The sequence below is a fragment of the Hippopotamus amphibius genome, chromosome 3 (genome assembly GCF_030028045.1).
Source record: "Hippopotamus amphibius kiboko isolate mHipAmp2 chromosome 3, mHipAmp2.hap2, whole genome shotgun sequence".
Lineage (NCBI taxonomy): Eukaryota > Metazoa > Chordata > Mammalia > Artiodactyla > Hippopotamidae > Hippopotamus > Hippopotamus amphibius.
In genome coordinates, this window is record NC_080188.1 from 116343392 (window position 1) to 116358895 (window position 15504).

General features: G+C 45.5%; 1 pseudogene; it reads left to right on the plus strand.

Moving 5' to 3' along the window:
- LOC130849626 (pregnancy-associated glycoprotein 2-like) overlaps positions 1 to 11092 on the plus strand; it is a 136185-nt pseudogene extending 125093 nt beyond the window's left edge.
- Positions 11093 to 15504: the final 4412 nt, after the last annotated feature.

Sequence of the window (15504 nt, forward strand, 5' to 3'; positions counted from 1 at the left end):
GAGGTGCTCCTATGTTGGGGGCATAGATATTTGCCATTGTGATATGTTCTTCTTGAATGGATCCCTTGATCATTATGTAGTGTCCTTCCTTGTCTCTTGTAATTGTCTTTACTTTAAACTCTAATTTGTGTGATATGAGTATTGCTACTGAAGCTTTCTTTTGACTTCCATTTGCATGGAATATCTTTTTCCATCCCTTGACTTTCAGTCTATATGTATGCCTTGGTCTGAAGTGGGTTTATTGTAGGCAACATATAGAAGGGTCTTGTTTTTATATCCATTCTGCCAGTCTGTGCCTTTTGGTTGCAGCATTTAATCCATTTACATTTAAAGTGATTATTGACATGTGTGTTCCAATTACCATTTTCTTGATTGTTTTGTGTTTGTATTTGTAGGTGTTTTCCTTGTGTTTCCTACTTAGAGAAGTTCCTTTAGCACTTGTTGTAAGGCTGGTTTGGTGGTGCTGAATTCTCTTAAGTTTGGCTTGTCTGTAAATCTTTTGATTTCTCCATCAAATCTGAATGAGATTCTTTCTGGGTAGAGTATTCTTGGCTGTAGGTTTTTCTCTTTCAGGACTTTCAGCATATCCTGCCATTTCCTTCTGGCCTGCAGAGTTTCTGTAGAAAGATCAGCTGTTATCCTTATGAGTTTTCCCTTACATGTTATTTGCTGCTTTTCTCTTGCTGGTTTTCATATTTTTTCTTTGTGTTTAATTGTCATTGGTTTGATTAATATGTGCCTTGGTGTATTTCTCCTTGGGTTTATTCTGTATGGGACTCTCTGCACTTCTGGGACTTGGTTAATTCTTTCCTTTCCCATGTTGGGGAATTTTTCCACTATAACCTCTTCAAATATTTTCTCAGACCCTTTCTTTTTTCCTTCTTCTTCTGGGATCCCTATGATTCGAATGCTGGTGCACTTAATATTATCACCAAGGTCTCTGAGGCTGCCTTATATTCTTTTTATTCTTTTTTCTTTTTCCTGCTCTGTGGCAGTTATTTCTACCATTCTATCTTCCAACTCACTTATTCCTTCTTCTGCCTCAGTTATTCTGCTGTTTATACCATCTAGAGTATTTTTAATTTCAGTTATTTTGTTGTTCATTGCTGTTTGTTTGTTCTTTAGTTCTTCTGAATCCTTTTTAACTGTTTCTTGTGTTTTCTGTATTTTCTTATTGTGATTTTGTATCACTTTTACTATCATTACACTGAATTCTTTTTCTGGCATTTTCCCTATTTCCTCTTCATTTATTTGGTCTTGTGGGTTTTTTCCTGCTTCTTTGCCTGCATGGTGTTTCTTTGTTTTCTCATGGTAGTCCAAACTTCAGAGGTTGCTTGTCCTGACAATAAAGGCATTTAAGGAAGACTGTCAAAGCCCCAGCCTAATGGAAGAGTGTTGAGTCAAGCAAATACTAAGTCAAGGAAACACATACATGTATAAGACACACAAATACTGAATCCAGTAGAACATAAGGCACTAGAAAGAAGTGACAGAAGAACCCCAGTATGCTACTAGACATTCAAAGAGGAAACTAACAGAAATTCAAAACCAAAACAGGACAAAATGGAAACAAAAGCAAAAACAAACAAACACAGACATGAATAACATCACACACACACAAACCCAAATCCAGGGAGATATTGAAAGTTAGGTTCATATATAATAAAGAGCTAGAGTACCACCAGACAGAATGTAGATTCTCATAATGAAATTAGACAATTATACTAAGATCTAAGATAAAGACAAAAACCTAATAATAAATATCAAGTGGGTGTATCACCTGGAGAATAAAGCAAGGAGACCGAGCAGATTAATAATGTTGCTTATAAGTATATTAAGATAAAATAAACTAAAAAAGGATAGAAGGCAGGGCAACAGAAGAGCATAGTGTGACTGTAAATATGAAAAGAAAAAGAAAGAAATAGAAATGTATAAAAGATAGAGATGAAAATATGGTAGGAGAGATATAAAGTCAGCACTACAAAAATCTTAGCTAGAAATAGAATATATGTAATAAGGCTAAAGATAAAAATAGAATAAAAATATGTTATAAAACTAGTGGATCCCTTTGGACTAAGATCATAACAAACAAACAAACAAACAAACACTAGAACTGTCCCCAGAATGGACCAGTTCAATAGAATTAATGCTAATATTTCTGTTTCCTTGGGGTCTCAGCTGCTAGTGTTCTTCTACTCGCCTTGGAATTTTTGTATTATTCTGCCACCAGCAGAGCTTCCTTTATTGTTCTGTAAGTGCTTGTATTGGGGAGGGAAAGGGTACAATAGTTGCTCCTTCTCCTAGGAGTGAGTGAGCCATGCTGCACTGTCTGGGTCACAGTTGTTCAGTCAGGCCTGGAGGTGCCTGTTGCTGGGGGTCACCAGTGGCTCAGGTCTAAACAGAGTGTCTCAGAGTTGGGCCACTCTCTGGGCTTTTTGCTCGCAGTACTCTAAGCCAGCCCCTCCCAGGGGCCTTTGTTATCCCTGAGTGCCTTAGCTTGACCCACAAGGATCCTTCCTCTGCCCATTGCAGGCGATGAGTGAGAGAGAGGCTATACCCATGGCTCCTCTCCCCTGCCCATGAGCCAGAAGCATCCAGCTGCCACCATGTCCCCACAGCTCTCTGGGACAGGCACGCTTCACTGCCGACCTCTTTGTCTGTCTCCCCACTGCCAACAATATTTCACACCCTGAACAAGTTCTCTGGTTCCCACGCTCCCACTCTGAGACCCCCTCTTCAGCTGTGAATTGACGTCTCAGTCTAGGAATGGTGAGCCTCGGTGCAGACCCTCCGTGTGTTTCTCCCTCCCATCTACCACAGCTCAGCCACTTCACCCTCTTTGATAGTCACAAATGCCTCCCTACTGGTTATGCCAGGATCCTTGCAGTCCTTTCTGGTGTCTGAGGTCTTCTGCTGGTGTTCAGTTGTGGGAGTTATTGCATCTTTTGGTGCATTCTCAATGCAACTGTGGAGAGGGATGTATTCCACATCCCTCTACTTCGCCGCCATCTTTCTCCGTCTGTTTATTTGTTTTCTATCTTGACTCTTCCTTTCTTCTGTAGCCTCTTGATTTCCCTAATATATTCCCCATCTCCTGGCTACCTCTCTCAATGTTCTCTTCTCCTTGAGCCCTGGAGAAACATCAGGAAGTCTACTTCTAGGCTGTTTTACTTCTAATGAGCAGTGTGACCACAGCTAAGCCACAAACTCTCTGCATCTCAATTTCCTCCCAGTTAAAGGTAGATAATGATCTGCCTTCTACCTCCTTTCCAGAGCTTCTTTGAAAAAGATACAGTGGGATGGCCATAGCAATGGTAATGGCTGTCATTTGTGAGACTTTCTATATATCAGGTCCATTATATCCATCATCTCACTTAATACAACATTCTATGTGGAGTTGGGAGTTATTATATTCCATCTTTTTAGCAATGATGATACTGAGACTCAAAGGGTCATATGATTTATCCAAGATTACACAACAGAAGCCATATTCAAATGGAGGTGTTTGCTTGGGTCTTTGCATGGCATCCTGATAATAACATGACACTCATAAAAATGCTGGGAAAATACAGAACATCATTACAGTGCAAGGTGCGACAGTCATACAATAACACAGAAAGATGATTGTTGCCCATTCTTTGTTTGCTTTTCCCAATGGTTGGTGAAAGAATCCCTCTAACGAAGGTCAAGACCATGCGAGAAACCCTCAGGGAGAAAACTGTGCTGACAAATTTCCTGGAGGACAGCACTGACGACACAACCCAGAATGCCACTGATGATCCCAATATTTCTCTTCAACCTCTGAGGAACTACCTGGATGTGAGTGTGTTGGCAGAATTGGCCTCCACAGCTCCCCCTGGTGCTCTGGCCTAGTTCTGGGTTTCACCTGGAGGTGCCAGGTTGGATATTTTGGTAGGGTTCCTGCAGGAAGAAGACACTCTGGGGAACAAGACCCCATTCCCAGAGGAGAAGGCACTCTCATCCTCAGCTCATGGTCTGTGGTGACTGGGCCCAGCAATGACCAGGGGGCAGGAAGACACTCATTTCGTGCCAAAGATATGTCATTCGTTTGAGTGAGCTTGTTCTTTCTTAACTAGGTGAGCCATGGAGTTACAGGTGAAAGGTAAGCCATGTCTGATCAAAAGATAAAGACACCTGAACATCAAGTTTGAAACCACAGGCAGAGGAAAGTCAGCCTCCGCAGATCCAAGAAAGAAACAAGAAAAAGTTACTGACCCTATGGCCTGTGACGCCATAAAAATCTGCCACTATGGCTATTGTTATTGATTTTAAAACAGGCCTTGTCTCTCCTTCATGAGTGCATAGGCCAGCCTGAGTGACAGGCAAAGAGTAAATACATGTCCAATATATGCGCCAACTGCGTGCTGTTGATAGCACATGGTTCGAGTTTAGAGGAAGTGGCCTTGGGTGACCTAGGAGGGCCACCTGGAGAAAGAGACACTCAGGTTGGGCCTTGAAGGAGAGACTGCATAGCTTTTCAATTGAAGGCCCCAAGACTTCCGTGGAGGTCCTGTGGTTAAGACTTTGCGCTGACACTGCACTCACCCAGGTTGAATCCCTGGTCAGTGAACCCTGATTGCAAAGGAAAAAAAAAAATTAAATGAAGGCACCACTCTCAGAAGTGGCTATGAGGTGTAACTGCTTGAAAGTGATTTCAGGAGACATGTGACAACTGGAGGAAGGCAGCACTCTGGGAATCAAGGGTGGCCAGGGCAGCCAGGCCTGCCCTAACCATTCATCCTCCACTTCCCCCGTAGCTGTGCTATGTTGGCAACATCACCATTGGAACACCCCCTCAGGAGTTTAGGGTCGTCTTTGACACTGCCTCATCTTTAATGTGGGTGCCCTCCATCAACTGCTCCAGTCTCTCCTGCCGTGAGTACCTGCCCCAGCCACATCACCTGCCCATTTGATACACCCCTCCCATGCATTACTGCTTCCTTGACACCTGAGGGACACTCATCACTTGTGTCTGCAGGTACACACAATCTCTTCAACCCTCAATTGTCCACCACCCTCCGGTTCTCAGGCCAGACCTTCAACTACAACTATGGAGCATGGGGGATTGTTGGACTTCTTGCCTCTGACACTGTTCGGGTAATAAGGCCTGACTCGGCTTCTGGAAACTAGAAGCTGAGTCAGGGCTGGTTCTGGGGGCAACCGCTGCTTACAGAAAGATGCAAGACTAACAGGGAGGGCCCATCATTCCCAAGGTCCCCTAGTGGTAGGCCGCCCTCACCGCAGGGCATGTCCCTAAGGATACAGCATCCCTGCTGACACACAGACTCCCAATGGCTAACCCAGAGAGTGGTTTTGGGTGAAGATTTACAGCTCCTTTGCACATGAACAGATCAAGGTTCATTTTACTTGTAGAAGGGAGAGGTGGCAAAAAAAGTACCCAGTTTTCTATTCTCAGACTGTACTGGGCACTTTCATGGTAATAGCATGTTTAATCCTGCAAGAACCCCACACAGCAAGTACTATGATTAACTCCATTATACAGAGGAGGGAGCTGAGGTGCACAGAGCCAGGGCCTTGTAAACATCAGGCATTTAGTAAGTGGTAGAGCTGGATTCAGCCATTAGGATTCATGCAGGTGTGGGGTATTAAGGGAGAAGATAAAACTGATGTTGGGCCCCTGGGGTTACTGACAGCTTCAGGCATGTGGGCAGGGAAAACAGGGGCCACAGATGTGGGAGGGGCTTGATAAATGTGTAGGTGGCCTTTGAGAGTCCAATAAAACCAATGGCCTGCCTCCCCAATATGCCTGAATACTCTCTCTCTCTCTCTAACACACACACAACCCCAAAAGCATTTTCCCAGGCAGAATTTTCATAAGAACCCTGGCAGCCACACTGTATTAAGTTCTGCTGTCTTCCTGGGCAGATGCAGAATCCACAATGCATTGCAATGAATTCAGTTCATTTCTGTCATCTGATCAGAGTGATGCCAAAGAAAAGACAACCCTGACCTCTATTCATTTTATCCTCCAGTGGGAACCATTTGGTCCTGTCCTGAGCCTATGTTTCCCCACCTGTATAGAAGACATGAGGCCATTTTGACTCCCTTAAAATGGTGTGTGAAGGAGGAGCATGTATTGGTAAAAATTCATACCCCTGCACAAATGGACCTCAAGTTCCTAACCTAGCTTTGTCTAAATATCTGAAGTGCACCCAGGGCACAGCTAGGCCTCATGTCTTCTCTGAGGTGCTAATGACATCCCCACCCCTGCCCAGTCCCAGCCCAGTCCCAGCAACACTTCCCAAATTTTTATGTGCAACACTCTCCTCTCCTACAGATCATGAACCTTGTCGACCTGGAGCAGGAATTTGGGCTGAGTGTGAACCAGAGTGGGTTGGATCATGCAATCTTTGATGGTGTCCTGGGCCTGGGCTACCCCAGTGTTTTTCCCAAAAAGGTCACCCCTGTTTTTGACAACTTGAATACACGAGGCCTCATTTCTCAGCCTGTCTTTGCCTTCTACTTAAACCGGTAAGTGTGAGCTCGACTGGCCCTCTCTCTAAATCAACTGTAAAATGATTTCAGATGCATGAAAAATTGTAGACCTCCTGAACCAGAATGTTTCTGAGAGAGAGAGTCTGGCTCAGCATAACTTTGGGCCCAGGGCCACCTCTGGTCCAGGTCACTGGTTTCTCTAAGTTAGGTTTTATTGGAACATAACCATGCTCATAGGCTCAAGGACAGCTGCCTGGTCCAGGGGGGTTGAGAGAAGAGTGAGAACAACGGAAGGTGTTAGGCTACTGGCTGGAGGAGAAGGCAGTAGGATTTGCTGATGGACTTGACATGGAAGGAGAGAGAGGAATGATGGGTATGTTTTCTTCCTTGCTAACATTTTACCAGCAGCCCAGGACCAGCTACACAATTGGCAGGAGCCAGTGAAAATGAAAATGTGGGACCTCCTGTTCAGAAAGTATTAGAGATTTCCCGAGAGGGATAGCAGTGGCGCGGGGCCATGCTGAGCGTGGGGCCGCAAGGGTGGCACTGGTCACAGGCCCGTGAAGCCACGCCTGGGTGAGCTTGAACCCATGCACTAAATGTCCACAGTCCTCAGCTTCCTGAAAAATGACAGGCTACACAAAGGGAATCCATATCCCTCGTGTTAGGTGTCCTTTGAGGGTATCTCTGAGCACTCTGATTGCTGGGGGGGACCAGAGCCTCTTCAGAAGGGTGGGTGGTTGGAGCCCAGCCAGGCTTCCTGGCTTCGAACCCTTTGTCTGCCACTCATTAGCCAGTGACTGACATTATTCAGGTACTCAATCCCTCCATGCTTTAGTTTTCACATCTGTAAAATGGGGACCATAGTAGTGCCTCTGATGGATGGATAAGCACAGCAATCAGAGAGTGAGTGGCATTATTCTCTGAAAAAGATTCCTCTCTCTTCTGCTCTCCTTAACAGGAAGGAGAATGGCAGCGTGGTGATGTTTGGTGGAGTGGACCACAGCTACTACAAAGGAGAGCTCAAATGGATACCACTGTCTGAAACCAACAAATGGCAGATAACCGTAAACCGGTAAACCTCTCCCTCTGAGTCTCAACCCTAGTGATGCTCCCACACAAGCATATAGACACATGCAGAGACACAGAAATGCATGATCAGATACACAGTCAGACACAGACACATACATTCCAACCACAAAGACACACATGCAAACACACAAAGTGACACATATAAACACACATATTGGCACACATAAAAACATGCACAGGCACACACACACACACAGACACTCAGAGACACATACAGACACACATTGAAACACATAAACACACAGACAGACACACCACCCATGGGCTCAGAATCACCCAGGCCTCCTGATGAGGGTCCTGAACAGGGTCCTGAGAGGTGTGTGCAGCCTGGGGAGGGCTGCACCCACTGGGCTGTGAGGCAGACGGCAGGCTTTCATGACCCTAAGTACAGTGAAAAGTGGATCAGGGAGAATTTCGCTGGCCTGAACAGGGCTGAGGTAAGATGAACAACTGTCCAGGGCTACCCAGGGCCAAGGGAGTTCTTAGAACACAAAACTGCTAGTTTAAAACAGTGGAAGTCCTAGACAAATTGGGAAAACTGGTCTCATAGAGAGAAGCTTACCAGCCATGGAGAGGTGATGGTCACATTCTTGATAACTGAAAGCGCACAAGAGCCACGCCCCCTACCCATTGCCATCCACCTCCACGACCCGGGAACAGAGAGGGGCAGAGGCTGTGACAGAGAGAATCAGGAAGCTGGATCCTGGAGGGGCTTGAGAACAAGGGGCAATAACTGATGGGACTCTGTGTGACACCCTCAGACAGAAGGTCACTGGTCCTTTGGAGGCCCCATGAGCTGCCTTGGGCCTTGCCTGGCCAGGGCCCTCAATGACTGAGCCGAGTAGGGGGCCATGAGGGGAACAAACTTCTCTCAGGGCAGCCTGTGTCTGCCTCCCCACCACTCTGAGCATCTGCTGCCCCAGAGAACGTCATCTTCACTGTGGGGGTTGACCCATTGCTGGTCAGACACCAAACACAGGTCTCTGGTTACTCATCATGCATTGTCTCACTCACTGGCTTATGCATTCATTCATTCATTCATTCATGTATTCAAGCAGCAAAGATACATTGTGGATCCACTCTGTGCAGCGCACTGGAGGGAGGCAGTGAGGATACAACTTGCCCTTACATCCAGTGAGGTAGACGTACATGAAATGAGTCACACATAATGAATTACCTCTTTGGTATTTGCTACAAATGAAGAAGAATCTTCAGAGAAAATGAGCAAGACAGAAGCCTGATCTACTGGGGGGAAGATTTCCCTGAGAAAGGAATATTTAAGCTAGAAACTGGAAGATGAGGAGAAATTAGCTAGAGAAAGGGGATGGGGTCTTCTAGAAAGGGCCACCAGCACATGCCAAGGCCGTGAGGCACAAAAGAATGTGGTAAAGTAAAGAACTCAGTGGAAGTCAGAGAAGTTTATGTGACCAGAGCAACAGAAAACAGAGTCAGGGCATGAGCTGAAGGGCTGTTCTGCAGACAGTCGGGGGGTGGTGGGCAGTCATGGGGGGAGACATCACTGTGATCCTGGTGCCAAATTTGTCCTACTGTCTCTCAGCATCACCATGAACGGGGTGGTTGTTGGTTGTATCCGTGGATGCAAGGCCATCCTGCATACTGCGAATGCTATGCTGCTTGGCCCAACTAGAGCAATCACCGCCATCCACAAGCTCATGGATGCCATGCCTTTCGGTGAAGAGGTGAATGGACATGCCCCAGGGTCATTCCCGGGCTCTCCACACTCCAGGGATCGTCTGAGGCAATCTCTCCCCTCTTTCACTTACAGTACCTGGTTCCATGTAGCAACATCATGGGCCTGCCCACTATCATCTTCACCATCAATGGCCATGACTACCCAGTGCCCGCTGAAGGCTACATCTGGAAGGTGAGGGCCCAACCCTGGAGCCTGGTTCTCAAATCTGGGACTCCCAGGACCCCTTGGGCTTCAATGGGAGGAGGTGGTCCTCTGCAGGGCAAGCCACAGCACTGCAGATGGTACTGAGCCCCTGTGGCCTGGCCAGTGCTTCCCACAAAACCAACCAGTTGAGAGTAAAGGGCTGTCTGGGACATCCATCATCACGGAATAAATGGAGACACTTTCTGTGCCAACATGGTGTGAGGCACAAAGAGAGGGGAACACTAAGGGCCTCTGCCCTCAAAGGGCTTCAGTCCCACCAGAGCCCTTAGATGGATGAACATGGAAAGTCAACTCTTGCAATCCCTGACATAGACCAAGTGACTATTGCCGTTGTCTGGGGATAGTCTCAGTGTGTTGTTGCACCATCATGGTTAAGGTTCTCCCTTCCCATCTGAAAAGAATCTTGGTGGGATGATCAATTACATGATTCCCCTAGTCCTCAGCTACCACTTCCACTTTCTAAGCCTCAGTTCCCCCTCTGTGAGCTGAGCTACCAGACCCCTCTGTGGGAAGGCTGGATGTTCACCTGTGTAAAGGATGCTTAGTGACTGCACAGCCTAGGAACAAGACTGAGGTTTCATGTCAGCTCGCTCTGGGAATTTAGAGAAGGCTGATGGGGTCAAAGAAGGCTTTGAGGAAGACAGGGAATTTTAGTAACATGAAACCCTCAGCCTCATGGAGGCATGAGGAGGCCTGCTTGGGTTGAGGCAAATCTACACTGGTTTCCATGCAAATAGCACCTCCCAGGGCTGTGTCAAGTGATACCAGTGAAAGATTAGGGGTGATGTGGGACACAGACAAGGAGAGCCCCATAAGTCACCCAACCCAGCCTGGAGTGGCCAGGGAGGGTGTGTGTTGATCCAGGGAGTCATCCTAGAAGGATTGAGCAGAGCCTTGAGAATAGGTTGTGGAGAAGAGAGAGAAGAAAATGCATTCTCTGCAGAGAAAACAGTGAACATGGGTCAGAAGGCTATAAAAGGGGAATCACGGGCCATTCTTGTCCTTTTTTTTTGTTTTCATTGTATTGAAATATATTTGATGTGCAATGTTGTGTTCATATCTGCTGTACGTCCAAGTGACTCAGCTGTCTGTATATGTACATATATATATACACATATCATTTTTTCTATTCTTTTGCATTACAGTTTGTCACAGCTTACTGAATTCTGTGCTATACAGTAGGGCCTTGTTGTTTATCTACTCTCCCTATAGTAGTAGGCATCTGCTAATCCCAAACTCCAAACCTTCCCTCTCCCACCTGCCACCTCAGGGAAACCTCATGTCCTGGCCGTTCTTGTTTTTAGAAGGGCACTCCACTTCTGCAGCTACTGAGACATTAGTTTGGTACCTACTTAATGAGGGAATTAAAACTGAGATGCTGGCAGCTCTGCATGCTGTGGGGGTGGTAGGTAAGCACTGAGGCTGACTGGGGTGTATTTCTCTCTCCCCCAGGGTCCTCACGGCACCTGTATCAGCTGGCTTCGAGGGGGCACAGATACCTGGAACCAGTCAGAGACCTGGCTCCTGGGTGACGTCTTCCTGAGGCTGTATTTCTCGGTTTATGACCGGGGAAACAACAGGATTGGCCTGGCTCCCGCAGTGTAAATCCTGGGGCTGCTTCAGGAATCAGTCAGGCCCACTCCAAGCACACACTCACTCATACGTAGGGCACTCCCTCCCAGGGATGGTGGTGGACTGTGTTTGGTGCTCTGCAAAGCCCTATTCTCAGTCAAAAATAAAGGATTCCATTCCCAATAGTGCTAATAAAATTGGGTTCCTCTCTTTGGGTTCGGGAGATGCTTCAGAAACCAGCAGGATCTAGAAACTCTTGTGAACCACAAGTGAGAGGAGCCCAACCCCAAATGGCTTCAAGGAAAGGGAAAGCTTCCTGGAAGGATAGTGGGGTCACAGGACACAGGAAGCAGAGCAGATCCACACATCTCAGTGAGGGTGCAAGAAATAAAATACCTTCAGCTCACTCTTTCTCTCGCTAATGTTTCCTTTCACTCACGGTTGAATTTGTTAGCCTGAACAGCTTTCTTCTCTCATGCTTCTATATGTATATCCCAAAGGCATTTAATCCATAAGGGAAGAAGCTCAGAAAACATAGCGTACCAGAGAGCGCTCTGATTGGTCCACCTCAGATCATGTGTCCAACCCTTGACCATCCATCCCTGCAGTTACATGAGGCACAATGATTGGCTTTACTTGGGCACATTGCCTTGCCCCACATGATTGACAGTTTCTTCAACAACACATGACTGGAGCAGGGGTGAGGCAACCCCAGAGTGGCAGGGGGTGATCTAGACAGTGCAAGAGTTGCCCACAACTCCACACACTCTGCCACCTCCTCATTCAGAGGGATAGGAAGGGGTAATAAAATTAGATTCTATTCTTCCCATCTCAGAGGAACCATAGCAGTGGTCTTCTGCTCCAGGGGGTGTCTGGGTGAGGCCCTTCAAGCTGAGATGGTTCCCCTTGGTCCCTTCATCCCAGTCACCAGCTCTCTGCCACACACACAATAGGTGTCCTTTCTACCCCCACTTGCCAAGTGACAACCCGTGTGGCTCCCTAGCCAGCCCCACCCCTCCAGGCCCCAGCATGTTCCTTCCCTTGGCCTCCAAGGTTGTTGAGGAAAATGCCACTCATGTAAAGGAGGACCCAGGGTAAACAGACACTTCAGCTTTTCTGAGATTCCTCCAGGGACAGATCATCAAAACATTTGGTTCAAGTCGGCATAGATTGGCACAATTAGAGTGGAAGCAACAGTTCTTCCCAACTGGAGACCCTTGGCAGATGCCCAGCCTTGGGACAGCAAGGGTCAGATATGCACAGAAACTGAGAGAAGAAAAGGAGCAGGAAATTGTAAATAAGGTGGAAAACACAGCCCAAAACACTGCATAGTATGGGCCTTTACTCTGGCAAGTTAAACAGGCGTGAAAGGGTCCGATCGCTTCCTTCCTCATCTTTTCATTCAGTACAAATTGACTGAGCACCTAGTGTGTGTCAGGTGCTGTGGTGGCCCCCAGGAATAGAGGGCTGGGTTTGGAACCCACCACCAGTTCATGGAGACAGATAAAGAGACAATCCCTAATGGGAAGCCCCCAGTGGAGAAAACAAGAGAGGTGTAGATAGGAGGTCAGAGGAGTGAGAGTCTTCCTTCTCAGGGAAGCAGGGAATGGCTGGGGTAGGGTGAGAGTGGGCTCATTGACTTCGGACTTGCCACAACACTTTGAAACACACCCATAAGCTCTGCAGTTCCCATGTGTGTGAAGATCTGCTCCATGTCCAGTGTGACATGTGCCCGGTTCCTTTTGGTTGGCACTTGAAAATTATTGGCTTGAAGGGAGTGAAAGAGGATCGGTTGCAGAGCTGCTAAATGGGGAAAGATGAGAGCAGAACTGGCAGATTTGTTAATAGCAAATATCATGATCTGGGCTAAATGGAGCTCTAAGGGAACAGTGTGTCAAAATCATTTTCCACGTGGTCTTCTTGGAACCACAACTAATGTCTGTCTGTGTTGAGAAACCACCAGTAAGTATAATAATAATAGCTCAGGTTAATTGCATATACCATTTCCCTGTGTCTCCATGAGCCCCTGCAGTTTATGACCCTCACTCTACAGATGATGGAAGTCTCTTCCAAATTTCTGGCCCTACTACTGTAGACAAGCATATTGTAGGTCCTCAATAAATACATGTTGACTAAATGAATGGATGAATTGGTGGATGCTTCCACTAGAACACAGTGCTGCATCTATGTTGGGAGATATTTGGTATCAGCAGGGCTTACTGCCATAAAATCAAAGAGAAAAAGTCAGGATTTGCTTCCCTAGATGTAACTAAGTCCGGGGCTAGAGCTGTGTCTGTTAATGAGCCCAATGCTATTTATGCTCTATATTTGTAGCCTGTGCTACCAACATGAGAATAATTTATATATATATATATATTCTTTTTTTCTTTAAGAATTTTTATTGAGATACAATTGACATACAATAAACTGCATATATTTAAAGGATACAATTTGATTTTTTTTTCTTATTAGTAATGTATGTATGTATGTGAGATTGGGATTGCCTTACATACATGAGGATAAATTCTGACCTTCATTAGTTTTTTCTTTTGGCTGCACAGCACATCAGGTAGGATTTTATTTCCCTGATAGGCATCAAATCCATGTCCCCTGCATTTAAAGCATGGAGTCCTCAACTGTCGACCACCAGTGAAGTTCCAATCTCTGAAATTGAAAGCAACAATCTTGCCCCACCTTCCACTTTTTTTCTTTGGTCACTGTAGTCTGCACAGATTTATAGCCACTGCTGGGAAGAAAGGTAGTAAAACAAGGGAAAAGATAGATCTTAAACACTTCATTGAAGAATAAAAACTGTTACAATCTTTTTTGGAGTTGACTTGCTCTTAAAGTATGTATGGCCTTGTCCCAGCAATTTTTGTTCTACAGCTTATGCTAAAGTGATGGACAGAAGCACCCAATAACTTACATAAGGATGGACATAGTCCTCAAAGTCTCTTATACAAGGGAAAATCTGGGACATCCCAAGAACCAATCAACATAGAGTAACCACAGCACAGATAGGCCATCATGCAATCAACTACCATGAAACCGTGTTTAAGCAAATATTTAGTGTTGTGAGAAATCATTCCAAGAAGACATGGAGAGAAAAGAGCAGAATACATTTGTACTGCATGCACTGCATGATCCCAGGTTTGCTAAGCATATGGAAGATAGTACAGGGTACTCACCAGGCATGTACATCCTGGACATTTTCTGCCTGATTTCACATCCCATCTCTGAAGCCTACCAGTCATAAGAGTTTCATAAATTCATTTCTGGACAGCGGTTTCCTATTCTGTAAGTTTGGGAGAAAGATAGTTCCTCCCTCACTTATCATCAAGAAAATGAAAATCAAATGACAGTAAGATACCATCTCACATCCATTAGCATGGTCATTATCAACCAATAAAGTATAACAACTATTGATGAGGATGTAGAATGCTGTACACTGTTGGTGGGGATGTAAAATGATATAGCCACTGGAGAATATAATGGACCTTCCTCAGAAAAGTCAAAAAGAAAATCCTTATTTGATCCAGCAATTCCAATTCTGGGTATTTATTCCAAAAAATTGAAATCATGATCTCAAAGTGATATTTGTCCTGTCATGTACTTTGCGGCATCATTCACAATAGCCAAGATGTAGAAACAATTTTGATCCGTCAACAGTTAAATGAATAAAGAATATGCAGTAGAGACATACTATGGAATATTATTAGGACATTTAGAAAAATGGGATGAAGTGAGAGAATAGTATAGACATATATATACGACCAACTGTAAAATTGCCAGTGGGAAGTTGCTGTATAACAAAGGGAGATCAATTTGATGTTGGATGATGCCTTAGAGAGCCGGGACGGCGAGGGTGGGGGGAGTCGAGGGAGGGAGGGAATATGGGGATATGTGTATAAATACAGCTAATTGACTTTGGTGTACCTCTAAAACTGGTACAAGAAAGTAAAGTAATTACATTCCAATAAAAAGTAAAAATAAAATTAAAAAAGTCAGTTATTTGACTGTACCATCACTTAGTTGCAGCATGCATCGTCTTCTGTTGCAGCATGTGGGATCTTTAGTTGTGGCATGTGAACTATTAGTTGTGGTATGTGGGATCTAGTTCCCTGACCAGGCATTGAACAGAGGCCCCTGCATTGGGAGGGCAGAGTCTTCTCCACTGTGCCACCAGGCAAGTCCCAGTCATGACTGTTTGTATATTCAATTTGTTTCAGTTGATTTCATGTGATGCTAAAACTGAAATCTTGCACCTCAGGTTGGGATGTGAAACTTGGTGGTGAGGGCTGAAACCCCACTAAAATCCTGATTGAGATATGAGCACATGTGGTTTGGTCTCAAATGCAGCCAAAACTCAGACTGGGACTCAAATCTTGCAGCTGGGACTTGAACCCACCCAAAACCCTAACAGGGACTTGAACCCATGCTGCTAA